Source organism: Stegostoma tigrinum, chromosome 9 (assembly GCF_030684315.1).
Source record: "Stegostoma tigrinum isolate sSteTig4 chromosome 9, sSteTig4.hap1, whole genome shotgun sequence".
NCBI classification, from domain to species: Eukaryota; Metazoa; Chordata; class Chondrichthyes; order Orectolobiformes; family Stegostomatidae; genus Stegostoma; species Stegostoma tigrinum.
In genome coordinates, this window is record NC_081362.1 from 63,688,936 (window position 1) to 63,706,661 (window position 17,726).

The window sequence follows — 17,726 nt, forward strand, 5'->3', positions numbered from 1 at the left end:
AGTGATTCCTCTGCCTAAATATAACTGGGAAACATAAGATCAGTCAATGGTCTCCAAAAACAAAATGGAAAGATCATCATCATCAGAATCCCCAGTGTGGAAATAGGCCATTCGCCCAATCATGTCCACACTGACATTCCGAACGGCATCCTACGCAAACCCGAGCCCCCAAACTATCCCTGCATTTCTCACTGCTAATCCACCTAGCCTGCGCACTACAGGCAATTTAGCATGACCTCACTGAATATCCTCACATGCATCCCAAAGTACATATGGATTTGGTGGATGCACTAGTAATAATCTTCCAAAAATCCTCAGATTCTGAAAAAGAGAAATAGGAAACTGCCTACATAATGATTTTGTTCTCAGCAGGGCACAGACAGCGACATAAAAAAAGGTAACAGGTCAGTTAGCTACACATCTGTTCTTGGGAAAACATTGAGGTGTCTATTATAAACAGCAGATCTAACAGCACAGCACCTAGCATAACATAATCAAGCACAAGTCAGTATGACTTCAAGAAAGGGAAATCATGCTTATCAAATTTGTTAGCATTCTCTGAAGAGGTAATAAGAGGTAAAGGGAAGCAGTCGCTGTAATGGATTTGGGTTTTCAGAGGAATTTGATAAGGTATCACATTAGGCTACTTAATAAGAGTCCATGGCACTTGAATGGGTATATTAGCATGGATCGAAGTTAAGCTAACGAATAAAAGACAGAGTAGAGACAGGGAGCTATTTCAGGATGGCAAGCAGAACTGAGGAGTTGAGGCTGGGTGATCAAATATACTCAAGGCTGAGATGTCCTAATATTTATTCAGTAAGGAGAATGAAAAGGTAGGAAAATGGAGTTGAGAATTATCATCAGATCAGCCAGAACTGCAACAAATGACAGAACAGACCAACTGGGCTGAACGGTCTCCTGCTGCTCCAACGTCTCACGAGCCTATGGTTGTGAGACAAAATACATGAAGCAACCTACAATTATCTAGTTTAGAGCATCAAAGAACAATTAATCCATATATAGACCACAACGTGCAATTACTAGAAGGGAACCTGTCAGTAAAGAATTAAGTACACACATCAGGATACACTTGGATTCTGTTAAGCAAAGAAATTTATTCTGAACAAAAGCACAAAATATTCTAACTGATATTTGACATTTTTCAATGCTTCCAGGAATAAGCAGCAGCAAAATTTTCAAAGAAAGTAGACGCAAGAATTGCTGGCATCAGCCCCAGATGTTCGAAGCCATTTCTTTAAATCCACAGATAACTAAGTTCAGCAATTTATAGACATGCATGATGTCATCCCTTACAGTCATAACAACCAATGCCACAATTGAAAACAAATGCAAAATCTAGCTCAGAGTTTATACAAGTTGTACAATGTTTGTAAAATACAGTCAACAGATTGAAAGCCCAAATAAACCAAGATAATGTTCTCATGCAGAAATAGCTGTTGGATGATGCACAAGGGTATCCAGATCTTGCTAGTTAAAATCTGAGCAGTGAAGGAATACAGCCAAAAGGAAGTTACATCATACAAATCAGCTGCTGTAACAATCCTGGACCTTAAAGTAAATTCCAACACGAAGGGCTCCTTCATAAGCTTGTAACAATCACTTGCACACCAATTTCGCTCGCACACAAATGACATTGCATGATAGCAACTAAGACAAGAGCCTCTTATTTGTTTAAGAAGTGGTTTTCATGCACCACACTGGACCAGTTTGGCCCTGTAGATGCCTATCTACCAGATTTCTCTTTTACCAAGCAGTGCTGCAGTGAGGATTCATTTAACAACACTGGATATCCATGACAGATAACTTCAACTAAAATTAAGTTTGCACTCTTTTAGGTATTTCCATTCATATATAAAACATCGACTCAACTCATGGGATACAGTGTGTTTAACTTTAAAATAATTGAAACAGTTCAAAATGCCACACACAAACACATCAATTCTGAAACCCCTGATAGCCGTGTTCTAACTAGTGGCGAAGGATAACCAAAGGCCAGGCACGCTAATTATCAATTATAGTGAAGCTTTCAAAAATGATAACCTGGGACAAAATTAACAGTCCCTTGGACAATTGCAATTGAATTATCTGATGAGGCTTTCTGTGCCGAAGTGTTCCAAATATTCTTAACCCTTTTGAGAGAAGAAATTCCTCCTTATCTCAGTCTTAAATTCTACTCCCTCTTATTCCAAGACTGTGCACTTTAATCCCAGGCACTGCTACGAGGGGTAAAATCTTCACAGCGTTTACCCCTGTCAAGCTCCTTAAGAACCCTCTATGAGATCACCTCTCATTCTTTCGAACTCCAGCGAGTAGAGTCTGAACCTGTTTAGCCTTTGCTCAAGACAGTCCTTTCAGACCACAAGTCATCCTAGTAAATCATCTTTGAACTTCTTCCAATGAAATAATACCTTTCCTTAAATAAGGGGACCAAAACTGCCTACAGTCCTCCATATATGGTATCACCAGGACCTTGTACAATTGCAGTAAAGCTTTTTCCCTCTTATACTCCAAACCCCCGAAAAAAGGGCCAACATTCCATTAGCCTTCCTGATTACCTCCTGCACCTGGATCCTAGCTATTCTGTGATAACAGGAACTGCAGATGCTGGAGAATCCAAGATAACAAAATGTGGAGCTGGATGAACACAGCAGGCCAAGCAGCATCTCAGGAGCGTTTCGGGCCTAGACCCTTCATCAGAGAGGGGGATGGGGAGAGGGAACTGGAATAAATAGGGAGAGAGGGGGAGGCGGACTGAAGATGGAGAGTAAAGAAGATAGGTGGAGAGAGTATAGGTGGGGAGGTAGGGAGGGGATAGGTCAGTCCAGGGAAGACGGACAGGTCAAGGAGGTGGGATGAGGTTAGTAGGTAGATGGGGGTGCGGCTTGGGGTGGGAGGAAGGGATGGGTGAGAGGAAGAACCGGTTAGGGAAGCGGAGACAGGCTGGGCTGGTTTTGGGATGCAGTGGGGGGAGGGGATGAACTGGGCTGGTTTTGGGATGCAGTGGGGGAAGGCGAGATTTTGAAGCTTGTGAAGTCCACATTAATACCATTGGGCTGCAGGGTTCCCAAGCAGAATATGAGTTGCTGTTCGTGCAACCTTCGGGTGGCATCATTGTGGCACTGCAGGAGGCCCATGATGGACGTGTCGTCAAAAGAATGGGAGGGGGAGTTAAAATGGTTTGCGACTGGGAGGTGCAGTTGTTTCTTGTGAACCAAGTGGAGGTGTTCTGCAAAGAGGTCCCCAAGCCTCCGCTTGGTTTCCACAATGTAGAGGAAGCCACACCGGGTACCATGGATACAATATACCACATTGGCAGATGTGCAGGTGAACATCTGCTTGATGTGGAAGGTCATCTTGGGGCCTGGGATAGGGGTGAGGGAGGAGGTGTGGGGGCAAGTGTAGCACTTCCTGCAGTTGCAGGGGAAGGTGCCGGGTGTGGTGGGACAAGGGAGTCGCAGAGACAGTGGTCTCTCCGGAAGGCAGAAAAGGGTGGGGATGGAAAAATAGCTTGGGTGGTGGAGTCGGATTGTAGATAGTGGAAGTGTCGGAGGATGATGTGTTGTATCCGGAGGTTGGTGGGGTGATATGTGAGAACGAGGGGGATCCTTTGCGGGCAGTTGTCGAGGGGTGGGGGGCGCGGGGTGTGAAGGATGTGTTGTGAGAAATGCGGGAGACGCGGTCAAGGGCGTTCTCGACCACTGCAGGGGGAAAGTTGCGGTCCTTGAAGAACATGAACATCTGGGATGTGCCGGAGTGGAATGCCTCATCCTGGGAGCAGATGTGGCGGAGGCGGAGGAATTGGGAATAGGGGATGGAATTTTTGCAGGAGGTGTATTCTAGGTAGCTGTGCGAGTCTGTGGGCTTGAAATGGACATCAGATTCTAGCTGGTTACCTGAGATGGAGACTGAGAGGTCAGGTGAGGGATATGTTGGAGATGGCCCAGGTCAACTGGAGGTTGGGGTGGAAGATGTTGGTGAAGTGGATGAACTGTTCGAGCTCCTCTGGGGAGCAAAACGCGGCGCCGATACAGTCATCAATGTAACCGAAGTGGGAAGAATAGAAAGAGAAGTTGTTGAGGGTGAGGACAAGTTTGGCTAGGCGGATGAGGGTGTTGGTGGAGGGGGACTGGTCGGGCCCGCAGGACAGGAAGAAGTGGAGGGCCTTGTGGCCATCGGCATGAGGAATACAGGTGTATAGGGGCTGGACATCCATGGTGACAATGAGGTGTTGGGGGCCAGGAATTGGAAGTCCTGGAGGAAGTGGAGGGCGTGGGTGCTGTCACGTACGTAGGTAGGGAGTTCCTGAACCAAAGGGGAGAAATGGAATCCAGATAGATGGAGATGAGTTCGGTGGGGCAGGAATAGGCTCAGACAATGGGTGGACCAGGGCAGGCAGGTTTGTGGATTTTGGGAAGGAGATAGAAACTGGCCGTGCGGGGTTGGGGAACAATGAGGTTGGAGGCTGTGGGTGGGAAGTCTCCTGAGGTGATGAGGTCATGAATGGTGTTGGAGATGATGGTTTGGTGCTCGGGGGTGAGGTCATGATCAAGGGGTCGGTAGCAGGTGGTGTCGGAGAGTTGGCGTTTGGCCTTGGCGATGTAGAGGTCAGTGCGCCATACTACCACTGCGCCACCCTTGTCTGCGGGTTTGATGGTGAGGCTGGGTTTGGAGCGGAGGTCTGCCTGTTCTGCGGGGGAGAGGGTGGAGTTGGTGAGAGGGGTCCAGAGGTTGAGGCGGTTGATGTCTCGACGGCAGTTGGAGATGAAGAGGTCAAGGGAGGGTAGGAGGCCTGGGGGTGGTGTCCAGGAGGAGAACTTGTGGTGGGAGCGGGTGAAGGGGTCAGTGGAGGGAGGGTTAGGTTCCCGGTTAGAGAAGTAAGCGTGGAGGCGAAGGCAGCAGAAAAACTGCTCGATGTCCAAACGTGACTGGTATTCGTTGATGTGTGGGTGGAGGGGGACAAGGGTGAGCCCCTTACTTAGGGCTGACCGTTCTTCCTCAGTCAGTGGGAGTTGTGTGTTTTGTGCTGATCCTTTTTCTATTGTGTTTTCTGCAATTCTTTTCTCCATTTCAATAATATTCAGCTCTTCTGAATTGCTCATTTTGGAAGGGAAAACACACTTTCCCACATTATACAGCAATTGCCATCTTCTTGTTCATTCATGTAACCTATCAATGTCTCTCTGTAAACTGTATCCCTCTTGCAACTTGCCTTTCAATTTATTTTTGTTTCATTTGCAAGCTTGGCTACAATATATTTGCTTCCTTTCTCAAAGTCTTTGATATACAACATAAACAGTTCCAGTCCCAGCACTTATCCCTGTGGAACACTACTGATCACAAGTTACCAAGCCGAAAAATAACCCCTTATTCCCACTGACTGTTTTATCCCCATTAGCCAATTCTCTATTCATGTTCGTGTACGATCTCCAATACCAGGAGCTCTTGTAAGTTAACCTTTCGTGAGGTACCTTTTTTTTAAGATTAGATTAGATTACCTGCAGTGTGGGAACAGGCCCTTCGGCCCAACAAGTCCACACCGCCCCTTGAAGAATCCCACCCAGACCCATCCCCCTATAACCCACACACCCCTGAACACTACGGGCAATTTAGCATGGCCAGTCCACCCAGCCAGCGCATCTTTGGACTGTGGGAGGAAACCCACACAGACACGGGGAGAATGTGCAAACTCCACACAGATAGTCGCCTGAGGCTGGAATCAAACCCAGGTCCCTGATGCTGTGAGGCTGTCGTGCTAACCACTGAGCCACTGTGCTGCCCCAAAATCAGCCCTCTTCAATTGTTGGATTTGTCATGACGAAAACGGGACTCGCCCAGGCTGAGCACTAAAGTGACCAGAAAATAGGCTGCCCCGGGACTCGAACACAGATCCCAGCGCTCACAAACCCGCGGGCTCACCATTACGCCACGGCAACCACAGCACCTTGTTGAATACTGTCTCCAAGTCCAAAGACAACACATCTACTTGTTCCCCTCTATCCACTCTGGTTCAGACTTCTGCAAACAAAAGCTCTCGTAAATTAGTCAGGATGTAAATTTGCCTTTCATAAAGCCGTGTGCTGACTTTGCTTGATTAGGTCATAATTTTTCAAATGTAGTATTCCTACATTAACATCTGATTCCAACAATCACATCAACTGGTTTGACCCTCATCAACTATGTTACCTCTCAGATAATTCAACTGCACTTGTCCAAGGGTCTGTTACTTTTATCCCAGGTTATCATTTTTAAAAGCTTGGCTATAACTGATATTTAACATGACTGGCCGACCATTAGTTTGAACACAGCTAGCAGGGGTTTCAGAATTGACGCATTTGTATGTGGCATTTTACAATGTTTCAATTAGTTTTCTTAAAATTAAGCACATTATTCATGGCTACTGAGTCCCAAGACTTGAGTTGAAGCTCTATATCTGAAACAAAGTTAGCTGAGCCCCTGTGCCTATTTAAGGCCTAGATGGATAGATTCTTGATCATTAAGGGAATCAAGGGTTATGAGCTTACAGGAGGACGGATATGAGGAGTGTTGGATCAGTCATGATCCTAATGAATAGTGGAGCAGGTTTGAGGAGCTGAATGGCCTTCTCCTGTTCCTATTTATCTTATGATCCAATGGTCTTAAAACTGTAGGGAATCTAATCCAATCTAAAAAAAAGACACTTCAGATGTAAACATACAATAACAGAGAGAAATGTCACCACAGTCAGAGGATCCTTGGCTGCTCCCTTAATAGAGATGAGCCAGTGGTCATTTAACTTGAGGGTCACCATGACTTAGGCAAGGGGCCAAGTGGGGAAAATAATCTATCAAGCAAGTCAACAACCTTTGGAATCTTGGGAATAAAAAAGGGCCGCTTACCGCATGGTACGGTATTAACCGAGTGACAAGTATATCATTATTTTGATTTGCTTTTTTGGATTTCAACAGGTTTAACTGGGTTCTTCAGGAGTTAGGTTTCATTCACTGCTTTCCTTGATCTACATATAGAATTCTAGTTTCATGTTCTACACACCCTTCACATTTTGCAGATGGAACAAAATTTTGAAGTACTAAAACTGAGAAAAAGGATTGTGACAAAATTCAAATGGACATGATCAATTTGGTGTAAATAGGTGGATAAGCAGATGAAATTTATTGCACACAAACATGAAAATGTTATGGATCAGACCAAACCGCCTCAAGACATTGAAAAAAGCTCACCTAGATCAATACATGTTCTTATTTTAAAGCTAACTCTAAGACACTGTTCCAGATGCAATTCGATTTTCAAACTACCCAACCTTTAAGCAAAACACACTACTTTTACACTGGTTAAATTCTTTTACTAGCGTTGTTTATAGCATGGTTGACAATTTTTTTGCTATTACTTGGCTGTTGATTGATAGTATAGTGAGATCTTGGGCTTTACAAGTAGGCATGAAATACGAAAGCAAGGAAGTTACAGTCAAGCTAAATAAAACACTGATTTGGACTTAACTGCAGCATATTTTGGAAAAGACGCAAGCATAACAAAGTTGGTGTTCAAGACATTTACAAAAATATTTCCAGGGATCAAAGACTTCAGTTACCTGGTCAGACTGGCGAAGTGGAGATGTTCTTCTTAGAAGAGGGAGATGTTCAGAGATGTTCAAAATCTTGAATAATCTGGACAGAGCAAATAGTGGGAAACTGCCCATTGGCTGAAGTGTGAATGCCACAGAACACAGAATTCAAGGAGTCTGACAAAAAGAGCCAAAAGAAGACTTTTTATTAAAAGGTGAAGTGAGTAATTAGGATTTGGAACACTTTGCGAGAGCATATACAGTGATATTTGATTATAGCTTTTGAAACAGAAATGAATATATTGTAGAGAAAAAAACTGCAGAGTCATGGGGATGTGGTGGGAAGTGAGAGCAGATGAGTCATCCTTAACAGAGAGCACCCCCCCACGACAAACACAATGGGCCAAGAAGCCTCCTTCTGTTCATAATCATTCTGCAATTCTCTTCTCCAACCATTTTGTCTCAACAAACCTTGTAACACTAGATTTAAATTGTTAATACTATTTGGAACAATATTCATTTTTTTAAAAAATGACAGCTTTTATTCATGACGTTCACTCTGACATGTATGGGCAACCTGCCATAGCACAGTCCAACCAGTCAATGTCACCATATTTTAAGCCAAAAATGGCTGCAATTCAGCACTGTTGTGAGGGTTCAACAATAGCATATTAACTAATTCAGCTGGTGATATCCTGCTTAAGTTACCCCTAATTTCACTAAATTTGAGAAACAAAGAGACTTTGTTCTCTCATCACTATAATGGCCCCAATCTGGTTTGAATTGGAGGGTTCAGCAAAAAGAACTATACATTACTATGCAAACTTCCTGCTCAAGGTAAATAATCTAAGTAATTAAATAAAACAAGCTATCATGCAAAAAAAATTTGCATATTATACACCAATTATCTTAGATTAGATTAGATGGGATGCAGTGACTGAGAGAAATGGGATGCCGTGACTGGGAAATGGGATGCAGTGATTGATGGAAATGGGACGCAGTGACGAAGTGAAATGGGACGCAGTGACTGAGTGAAATGGGATTGCCGTGACTGTGGAAAGGAGATGCAGTGACTGAGGAAATGGGATGCAGTGACTGAGGGAAATGGGATGCAGTGACTGAGGGAAATGGGATGCAGTGACTGAGGGAAATGGGATGCAGTGACTGAGGGAAATGGGATGCAGTGACTGAGGGAAATGGGATGCAGTGACTGAGGGAAATGGGATGCAGTGACTGAGGGAAATGGGATGCAGTGACTGAGGGAAATGGGATGCAGTGACTGAGGGAAATGGGATGCAGTGACTGAGGGAAATGGGATGCAGTGACTGAGGGAAATGGGATGCAGTGACTGAGGGAAATGGGATGCAGTGACTGAGGGAAATGGGATGCAGTGACTGAGGGAAATGGGATGCCGTGACTGAGGGAAATGAGATGCCGTGACTGAGGGAAATGAGATGCCGTGACTGAGGGAAATGAGATGCCGTGACTGAGTGAACTGGGATGCAGTGACTGATGGAAATGGTATGCAGTGACTGAGGGAAATGGGAGGCAGTGACTGATGGAAATGGAATGCAGTGTCTGTTGGAAATGGGATCCTGCGACTGAAGGTAATGGGATGCCGTGACTGAGGGTAATGGGATGCAGTGACTGAGGGTAATGGGATGCAGTGACTGAGGGTAATGGGATGCAGTGACTGAGGGTAATGGGATGCAGTGACTGAGGGTAATGGGATGCAGTGACTGAGGGAAATGGGATGCCGTGACTGAGGGAAATGAGATGCCGTGACTGAGGGAAATGAGATGCCGTGACTGAGGGAAATGAGATGCCGTGACTGAGTGAACTGGGATGCAGTGACTGATGGAAATGGTATGCAGTGACTGAGGGAAATGGGAGGCAGTGACTGACGGAAATGGAATGCAGTGTCTGTTGGAAATGGGATCCTGCGACTGAAGGTAATGGGATGCCGTGACTGAGGGTAATGGGATGCCGTGACTGAGGGTAATGGGATGCAGTGACTGAGGGTAATGGGATGCAGTGACTGAGGGTAATGGGATGCAGTGACTGAGGGTAATGGGATGCAGTGACTGAGGGTAATGGGATGCAGTGACTGAGGGCAATGGGATGCAGTGACTGAGTGAAATTGGATTGCCGTGACTGTGGAAAGAAGGTGCAGTGACTGAGGAAATGGGACGCAGTGACACATGGAAATGGGATGCCCTGACTGAGTGTAAAGTGAAGCATTGAGTGAAATGGGACGCAGTGGCTGTGTGAAATGGGATGCCCTGACTGAGTGTAAAGTGAAGCATTGAGTGAAATGGGACGCAGTGGCTGTGTGAAATGGGACGCAGTGGCTGTGTGAAATGGGACGCAGTGGCTGTGTGAAATGGGACGCAGTGGCTGTGTGAAATGGGACGCAGTGGCTGTGTGAAATGGGACGCAGTGGCTGTGTGAAATGGGACGCAGTGGCTGTGTGAAATGGGACGCAGTGGCTGTGTGAAATGGGACGCAGTGGCTGTGTGAAATGGGACGCAGTGGCTGTGTGAAATGGGACGCAGTGGCTGTGTGAAATGGGACGCAGTGGCTGTGTGAAATGGGACGCAGTGGCTGTGTGAAATGGGACGCAGTGGCTGTGTGAAATGGGACGCAGTGGCTGTGTGAAATGGGACGCAGTGGCTGTGTGAAATGGGACGCAGTGGCTGTGTGAAATGGGACGCAGTGGCTGTGTGAAATGGGACGCAGTGGCTGTGTGAAATGGGACGCAGTGGCTGTGTGAAATGGGACGCAGTGGCTGTGTGAAATGGGACGCAGTGGCTGTGTGAAATGGGACGCAGTGGCTGTGTGAAATGGGACGCAGTGGCTGTGTGAAATGGGACGCAGTGGCTGTGTGAAATGGGACGCAGTGGCTGTGTGAAATGGGACGCAGTGGCTGTGTGAAATGGGACGCAGTGGCTGTGTGAAATGGGACGCAGTGGCTGTGTGAAATGGGACGCAGTGGCTGTGTGAAATGGGACGCAGTGGCTGTGTGAAATGGGACGCAGTGGCTGTGTGAAATGGGACGCAGTGGCTGTGTGAAATGGGACGCAGTGGCTGTGTGAAATGGGACGCAGTGGCTGTGTGAAATGGGACGCAGTGGCTGTGTGAAATGGGACGCAGTGGCTGTGTGAAATGGGACGCAGTGGCTGTGTGAAATGGGACGCAGTGGCTGTGTGAAATGGGACGCAGTGGCTGTGTGAAATGGGACGCAGTGGCTGTGTGAAATGGGACGCAGTGGCTGTGTGAAATGGGACGCAGTGGCTGTGTGAAATGGGACGCAGTGGCTGTGTGAAATGGGACGCAGTGGCTGTGTGAAATGGGACGCAGTGGCTGTGTGAAATGGGACGCAGTGGCTGTGTGAAATGGGACGCAGTGGCTGTGTGAAATGGGACGCAGTGGCTGTGTGAAATGGGACGCAGTGGCTGTGTGAAATGGGACGCAGTGGCTGTGTGAAATGGGACGCAGTGGCTGTGTGAAATGGGACGCAGTGGCTGTGTGAAATGGGACGCAGTGGCTGTGTGAAATGGGACGCAGTGGCTGTGTGAAATGGGACGCAGTGGCTGTGTGAAATGGGACGCAGTGGCTGTGTGAAATGGGACGCAGTGGCTGTGTGAAATGGGACGCAGTGGCTGTGTGAAACGGGACGCAGTGGCTGTGTGAACTGGGACGCAGTGTCTGTGTGAACTGGGACGCAGTGACTGTGTGAACCGGGACGCAGTGGCTGTGTGAACCGGGATGCAGTGACTGTGTGAACTGGGATGCAGTGACTGAGGGAAAGGAGATGCAGTGTCTGTTTGAAATGGGATGCAGCGACTCAAGCGAATGGGATGCTGTGTCTGTGGGGAATGGGATGCAGTGACTGTGGGGAATGGGATGCAGTGACTGCGATAAATGGGATGCAGTGACTGATGGAAATGGGATGCAGTGAATGAGGGAAATGGGATTCAGTGACTGTGGGGAATGGGATGCAGTGACTGATGGAAATGGGATTCAGTGACTGAGATAAATGGGATGCAGTGACTGATGGAAATGGGATGCAGTGAATGAGGGAAATGGGATGCAGTGACTGAGGGTAATGGGTTGCAGTCACTGAGTGAAATGGGATGCTGTGACACTGTGGAATGGGATGCAGTGACTCACTGGAATGTGACGCATTGACTGAGGGAAAGGAGATGCAGTGAATGTGGGAAATGGGATGCAGTGACCGAGTGAAATGAGATGCAGTGACTGAGCGAAATGGGATGCAGTATTTTTGGGAAGTAGGATGCAATCACTGATTGAAATGAGATGCAGAGACTGTGGGAAAGGAGACGCTGAGTCCACGGGAAATGGGATACAGTGAGTGTTGGAAATTGAATGCAGTGACTGTGTTGAACGAGCTGCAGTGACTGCGTGAAATGCGATGCAGTGACTGCGTGAAATGCGATGCAGTGACTGCGTGAAATGCGATGCAGTGACTGCGTGAAATGCGATGCAGTGACTGCGTGAAATGCGATGCAGTGACTGCGTGAAATGCGATGCAGTGACTGCGTGAAATGCGATGCAGTGACTGCGTGAAATGGGATCCAATGACTGCGTGAAATGGGACGCAGTGACTGAGTGAAATGTGATTCCGTCACTGAGTGAAAAATGCTTACAAGATAATGAGAGGCATAGATAGAGTTGATAGCCAGAGACTATTTCCCAGGGTAGAAATGGCTAGCACGAGGGGTCATAGTTTTAAGCTGGTTGGTGGAAAGTATAGAGGGGATGTCAGAGGTAGGTTCTTTACGCAGAGAGTTGTGAGAGCATGGAATGCGTTGCCAGCAGCAGTTGTGGAAGCAAGGTCATTGGGGTCATTTAAGAGACTGCTGGACATGTATATGGTCACAGAAATTTGAGGGTGCATACATGAGGATCAATGGTCGGCACAACATTGTGGGCTGAAGGGCCTGTTCTGTGCTGTACTGTTCTATGTTCTATTACCTACAGTGTGGAAACAGGCCCTTCGGCCCAACAAGTCCACACCGCCCCTTGAAGAATCCCACCCAGGCCCATCCCCCATAACCCAATGTGTTACAGATTCACGTTACAGTCCATTCCTCACAAATGCAACTGGACTTATGATGTTGTTTAAACTTGATTTGACTTATTTTTAATCACATGTATCGAGATACAGTGAGGAGTACTATTTTGCATGTTACCCAGACAAATCATACCTTACATAAGTACATCAGGACAATAAAATCAAATGTGGAAAACACTGTTACAGCTACAGAAAAAGATAAACTCCAATATCTAGGTCCGTTTTAAGGAAGTGTAAGAGAAAAGGAGAAAACGTTTCTTTTGCAATTTTCACTGGCACAAGCAGCAACTCAATACTTTCAGGGACTGTGCTGACACCAAAATACAGATTCTTATTTGGCAAACCAACACTGAAACTCTTCACAATCACAAGATGAGAGCCATGCTTTGGTGTTCCTTAGAAGGGTCCCTCGAACCAAAATGTTAACTCAGCCTCTGTGGAGAGAAAGCAGTCAGACTTGCTGAGCTTTCCCGGTGATTTTTCTCTTTTTGACACACGCTTTGATATGTGGCTGGAGTAAGGGCAGATACAAAAAAAAGATATACCAACAGATAACTGAACTTTGGAGGAGGAGTTAGGGCAGGGGTCAAAGATTTGGCTGAAGAGAAATACTGGTCGCATATTAAAAGAAAGATGTCTCAAATGTAACATATGTGAAACACTATCCAAAATACACATTCTTTGTCTTGCAAATATTTTCTTGGTCTGTTGGCTGTCAGTTCAACGTGACTGAATTGAGCAATCAAGGAGCATTTGTTAACATCAATTCATGTTTCTTGGATACTTCAATTCTTGGTATTTGTTAAGCTTTGCTTTTCGGAAGATCAACTTTGTGTAATATATCTGAGGTGGACTCCTTCACAAACATCCAAGAATCATTGTCTTGAAAAATGAAAATACCAATTCTTCACATGGAACCCAAAACTAAATGAAAAATTAGTCTAACATCAGTGTTACATTGTGTTTGAGAAAGTTTGTTCAAATTTAGTCAGACCACAAATATATTTAACCAAAATCATTTCAAACAGATCACACAAATTACACCAACTTGGGACAGCAAAGAAGTTTGTCGAAAACCAGATGTCACATGCCACACTCTCCTACTTCTACCAAATAATACAAGTACACCTTTCAAGTACAAAAACAGAAATTGCTGAAAAAGCTCAGTAGGTTTGGCAGCATCTGTGATAGAAAAAAATCAGAGATAACAAAGTGTGAAGCTGGATGAACACAGCACGCCAAGCAGCATCTTGGGAGCACAAAAGCTGACGTTTCCGGTCTAGACCCTTCATCAGAGAGGGGGATGGGGAGACAGTTCTGAAATAAATAGGAGAAAGGGGGAGGCGGACCAAAGATGGACAGAGGAGAAGATAGGTGGAGAGGGGAGTATAGGTGGGGAGGGGGTAGGTCAGTCAAAGAGGCAGGATGAGGTTGGTATGTGGCAAACGGAGGTGCGGCTTGAGGTGGGAGGAGGGGACAGGTGAGAGGAAGAACAGGTTAGGGAGACGGGGACAAGCTGGGCTGGTTTTGTGACGCAGTGCGGGGAGGGGAGATTTTGAAGCTGGTGAAGTCCACATTGATACCATTGGGCTGCAGGGTTCCCAAGCAGAATATAAGTTGCTGTTCCTGCAACCTTCGACTGGCATCATTGTGGCACTGCAGGAGGCTCATGATGGTCATGTCGGCTTAGGAATGGGAGGGGGAGTTAAAATGGTTCACGACTGGGAGGTGCAGTTGTTTATTGCGAACCGAGCGGAGGTGTTCTGCAAAGCGGTCCCCAAGCCTCCCCTTGGTTTCCCCAATGTAGAGAAAGCCACAGCGGGTACAATGGATACAGTATACTACATTGGTACATGTGCAGGTGAACATCTGTTTGATATGGAAAGTCATCTTGGGGCCTGGGATGGGGGTGAGGGAGGAGGTGCGGGGACAAGTGCAGCATTTCCTGCGGTTGCAGGGGAAGGTGCCGGGTGTAGTAGGGTTGGAGGGTAGTGTGGAGCGGACAAGGGAGTCACGGAGAGAGTGGTCTCTCCAGAAGGCAGACAAGGGTGGGGATGGAAAAATGTCTTGGGTGGTGGGGTCGGATTGTAGATGGCGGAAGTGTCGGAGGATGATGCGTTGTATCCTGAGGCTGGTGAGGTGGTATGTGAGGACGAGGGGGATTATCTAAGAAAAAAAATCAGAGTTAACTTTTAGGTCTGGTGACCCTTCCTCAGAACCATTCTGAGGCAAGGTCACCAGATTCAAAACATGAACTCTGATTTTCTCTTCACAGATGCTGCCAAACCTACTGAGCTATTTAAGCAATTTCTGTTTTTGTTCCTGGTTTACAGCATCCACAGTTCTTGGATTTTTTTTTCAAGTATAAGGTGTTTTCTGCGGCATCACTTCTTCTGTGGCCTTGAAATCCTTTCAAAATAATCATACTTCAGATAAAATACAGAACAAAACTGCATTAACTCTGGAACGAATTGCCAATTTGAAGACACATCACAGTTTGAGGCAACATTCTGCTACAGTTAACATTATTAATAAAAGACAGTATCAATCAAAGCAGTTAAAATTTATGCTTTTAGTATTCCACCCCCCCCCACCCCGCCCAAGACTGTAAGCAAGTGCTACAAAGCACCATGAAGACTAGGTCTGACTGAACAAGCTGGGGGTGCAGCCAACTGTTTCGCCAGCATGGGAATGGAACCAAAAGAACGAAGTTCCCAACAGTCATACTGGACTTGAACCATTGATTCAGTGTTTCTCTTCCACAGATTCTGCCAGACTTGCTCAGTTGCTTCAGCATCCCTGACAAAAAGGGAGCCTTTTCCAAAAAACACTAGCTCGATCACAGCTTTTGTGAAGGCAATAGGGAGCTGCTTGCTCAGGAACACAGAGACCAAAGACAACATGTAGGATAAAAGAAAACTTAAGATACAAAAATGCACTAAATTGGACATTGCTAAATATTAAACAATTTACATTGAACATCTGTTACATTACAAAATACCCTTGGTTTTCAACATCTTTCCAACTATAAAAGAGATTGAATAATTACACAATATAGTGCAGAAACATTGTTTTCAAAAGTCTGCAACCCTGAAGATTTAAATGAAGATCAGGAGTTGCTTTCACACGCCCAAAATGTTCACGGGTATAGAAAGAACAGCTCTACTGGCCAAACTAGTTAAACTGGTTAACAATACAAAAAAAGTGAAGGTTTTCAGTTTTCAGAGAATACAACATCTGTCAGAATGGATCAACTTTTCAACCAGAATTACTGGCATTAGAAAATTAAAGCAATTTGATTACATTTAAAAATTTAGGAATTTAAAAGTGATGATTAGTTGGATCCTTGTCCTATTAGGTTGCAAATTTATCAGGTTCCTTTTGAAATGCATCACTGTCATTATTCACTAAAGAAATAAAATGAACCAACAGAAAAATAATGAAATTTTCCTCAACCAAAAAGACTTAACATGAAGTAAATTAGAAAAGATCAGGCCATTTACATCCTATGGCAATATCACTTCATTAAGACATAACACAGCGTGGAGCTGGAGGAACAGAGCAGGCCAGGCAGCAGAGGAGCAGGAAAGCTGACATTTCGGGTCGGGACCCTTCTTCACTAACGCCCCATTTCTGAAGGGTCATGACCTGAAACGTCAGCTTTCCTGCTCTTCTGATGCTGCCTAGCCTGTGTTCCTCCAGCTGCATGCTGTGTTATCTCCGACTCTAGCATAGGCAGTTCTGACTATCACTTTATTAAGGATCTCTTTGTATAAAAATTGCTCCTTAGTAGAATTTAATTGTCTAATTTAAAGCATGTTACATAGCCCAAAAGTCTTTGCAAATGCCACAAAATAAACATACTGCAAACTTAAGTTTCACAAATTTAAAATTGTTTGAAAGACATCTATATTTTTAAAATCAGGAGCACAACAGACAATCACTGACTAAATTAAGTCTCCTGTCTTCCTCGTCCGCTCCACATTCCCCACCAACCCTGGCACTTTTCCCCTGCAATTGTAGGAAATGCTAAACCTGCACCTACACCTCCCGCCCTATCCCCATTCCAGGCCCCCAAAAAAAACCTTCAACATCAAGCAAATGTTCACCTGCACATCTGCTAATGGGGTATACTGTATCCACTGTTCCCCATATGGCTTCCTCTACAATCAGCGAAACCAAGCAGAGGCTTGGAGACCGTTTTGTGGAACACCAACGTTCTATTCGCACTAAATAACTGCATCTCCCAGTTGTGAACCATTTCAACACCCCCTCCCACTCCTTGGACGACATGTCCATCCTGGGCCTCTTCCAGTGCCACGACGATGCCACCCAAAGGCTGCAGGAGCAGCACCACACATTTCACTTGGGAACCCTGCAGCCCAATGGTCTCGATGCGTACTACAAAAGCTTCAAAATCTCCCCTTCCCAACCGCATCCCAAAACCTGCCCAACTCGTCGCCGCCTCCCGAACCTGTCCATCGTTCCTCCCACTTATCCCCTCCTCCCACCTCAAGCCCCACCCCCACCTACCAGCCTCATCCCACCTCCTTAACCTGTCCGTCCTCCCTGGACTGACCAATCCCCACGTACACTCACCTTTACTGGCTCTATCCCTACTTCTTTGGCCTGTCTGTCTCCTCTATACCTATCTTCTTCTTTATCCATCTTCATCTGCCTGCCCCTCTCTCCCTATTTATTTCGGTATCCCCTCCCCCACCCCATTTCTGAAGAAGGGTCCAGACCTGAAATGTCAGCTTTCCTGCTCCTCTGATGCTGCTAGGCCTGTGTTCATCCAGCTCTACACCTAGTTATCTCAGTCTCCAGCATCAGCAGTTCCCACTATCACTGACTGAATTGTGTGTGTTTGTAGTAATTTTTTTTTTAGATACTGCCTGACCAAATTGTGGTAAATAAAATTTCCCTCAGGAATTAAATGGTGTCGTTAGTCATAAACCACAGTTAACAACTAAGCTGTAAAAAGGACCACACACATTTGAATTCTAAACCAATTCTGAACTAAACAACAACCTGCTCCTTCAAAAT

General features: G+C 45.8%; 1 protein-coding gene across 8 annotated transcripts in view; it reads right to left on the minus strand.

Annotated features, from left to right (window-relative positions):
- LOC125454927 (transcriptional-regulating factor 1) overlaps positions 1–17,726 on the minus strand; it is a 251,903-nt gene that overhangs the window by 173,139 nt on the left and 61,038 nt on the right. For 4 of the 8 annotated variants that reach the window (XM_059648596.1, XM_059648600.1, XM_059648598.1 and 1 more), the window contains exon 2: positions 7,610–7,759. The exons of the other annotated variants lie outside the window; for them this stretch is intronic. The gene's annotated coding sequence lies outside the window, so the exon portion shown is untranslated. The remainder of the gene's footprint in view (positions 1–7,609; positions 7,760–17,726) is intronic. 8 annotated transcript variants of the gene reach the window in all.